Genomic DNA, 2,191 nt, shown 5'->3' with positions numbered 1-2,191 from the left:
AAATGGTTAAAAGGAGGTTTAGCATTAAGAGTAGGTTTCCATGGAGTGTGAGTGTGCTCGCTGAAGTGAGAAAGTCTTACTGAAAAGACACAGGAAGAAAGAGGCAGTCATCAATGACATGGAAATTTGCTTGTTTCACTGGATGAAGGCCCAGGTGGGTCCAGGCCCAGCGTGGTGGCTCATGCCTGTAATCCCAGCACTTTGGGAGGCTGAGGTGGAAGGACTGCTTGAGGCCAGGAGTTTGAGACCAGCCTGGGCAACATAGTGAGACTCTGTCCCTATAAAAAAAAATAAAAATAGCTTTTTTTTTTGTCCGACATCTTAGCAAGGCTGTGCTGTCCGCTGTTGCTCTCCAAGCTTCGCAATGCCGCCCAAGGGCGACAAGAAGAAGAAGGACGCCGGGAAGTCGGTCAAGAAAGACAAAGACCCAGTGAACAAATCTGGGGGCAAGGCCAAAGAGAAGAAGTGGTCCAAAGGCAAAGTTCGGGACAAGCTCAATAACTTAGTCTTGTTTGACAAAGCTACCTACGACAAACTCTGTAAGGAAGTTCCCAACGATAAACTTATAACCCCAGCTGTGGTCTCTGAGAGACTGAAGATTCGAGGCTCCCTGGCCAGGGCAGCCCTTCAAGAGTTCCTTAGTAAAGGACTTATCAAACTGGTTTCAAAGCACAGAGCTCAAGTAATTTACACCAGAAATACCAAGGGCAGAGATGCGCCAGCTGCTGGTGAAGACGCATGAATAGGTCCAACCAACTGTACCTTTGGAAAAATAAAACTTTATTAAATAAAAATAAAAATAAAAATAAAAAAATTAGTCAGGTATGGTGGCACGTACCTATAGTCCTAGCTACTTGGGAGGTTGAGGTGGGAGGATCACTTGGGTCCAGGAGTTCAAGGTTACAGTGAGCTATGTGGCATCACTATACTCCAGCCTGGGCAACAGAGAAAGACCTTGTCTCTAAAATAATAAATAAACAAACAAATAAATAAATAAATGATTTTGGGTCCAGTTTAATTTAAACTGAGCTTTGATGTACTGGATAAACATGATAATGACTCACAGAAAAACAAATCATGGCTTATCACTTAATTTTTCCTGATGAAAAGTCTCATAATTGCAGACTAGTCAGTATATAGTATCAGGACTTCTGATACCTTTAGCAAGGAATCTCTGGTTGGCACGCATTAACCCAAGTTTATAGAAATTTGATTCTTCACAAAAGATCCTTCATATAGTTTTCTTTTTGCAGGGAGACAGCCTAATTAAAATGATGCAGTTGGCCAGTTCTCCGTTTACATTCACCTTCTTGCATAAGTAGTGTGTAATGACTTTAACCCATCTGGGTCATAGAAAGATATTCTACAGAAGGCAGTTACCCAGGCCAGGTACCTGCATCTTGGAGGGCTTGAGTGTTTACCATACTGACTTTCAGATAGTGTTCTCAGGGGCACAGTCTGCATTTTTCTCTTTAGATTTGGGATGCTCTTACTTGCCCTGATCCATCCTTTCAAACACCTGCCCCACTCCATAATAATGATCATGCTTTTACCAATGAAGCCAACGCTTTCTCATTAGGCTTGTAGATTGTGTCTAATTGCATGTGGTCTCTAACATTTCTAAAGATAGAAATAGACATAAGCATTACCTTCATACATTTTAGAGATAATGCAAAAACACAAACATTCTCAAAGCCAAGGGAAATGTAGTAAGGACAAATAAAAGATGCAGCGTTTACCCCCAGTTTTATCTGAAATATGGGAATAGTCACTGGAAAAGTCCTGAAGGTCTTGGCGAACCCCAGATTTTATATATAAATTTTTACGGTGGAACTGTTTTTTAAAAGCTATGTCGAGGTGGGGCGGAGGAAGATGGCCGAATAGGAACAGCTCCAGTCTCCAGCTCCCAGCGCAAGCGACACAGAAGACAGGAACGCAGCTTATCGCCAGCAACAGATCAAAGCTGGACGGAGAATGACTTTGATGAGATGAGAGAAGGCTTCAGACCATCAAACTTCTCAGAGCTAAAGGAGGAATTACGTACCCAGCACAAAGAAACTAAAAATCTTGAAAAAAGAGTGGAAGAATTGATAACCAGAATAATTAATGCAGAGAAGGCCATAAACGAACTGACAGAGATGAAAACCATGACACGAGAAATACATGACAAATGCACAAGCTTCAGTAACCG

At 42.0% G+C, this 2,191-nt stretch overlaps 1 pseudogene across 1 annotated transcript; it reads left to right on the top strand.

Annotated features, from left to right (window-relative positions):
• Nucleotides 1–306: 306 nt before the first annotated feature.
• Nucleotides 307–800, top strand: LOC105531173 (annotated as a pseudogene). Its single transcript, XR_001004752.1, has one exon. The product of XR_001004752.1 is annotated as a 40S ribosomal protein S25 pseudogene (transcript).
• Nucleotides 801–2,191: the final 1,391 nt, after the last annotated feature.

Source organism: Mandrillus leucophaeus, unplaced genomic scaffold (assembly GCF_000951045.1).
Source record: "Mandrillus leucophaeus isolate KB7577 unplaced genomic scaffold, Mleu.le_1.0 Scaffold87, whole genome shotgun sequence".
NCBI lineage: Eukaryota > Metazoa > Chordata > Mammalia > Primates > Cercopithecidae > Mandrillus > Mandrillus leucophaeus.
The sequence above is the reverse complement of the archived record's forward strand: the minus strand, read 5'-3'. Positions and strand labels throughout refer to the sequence as shown.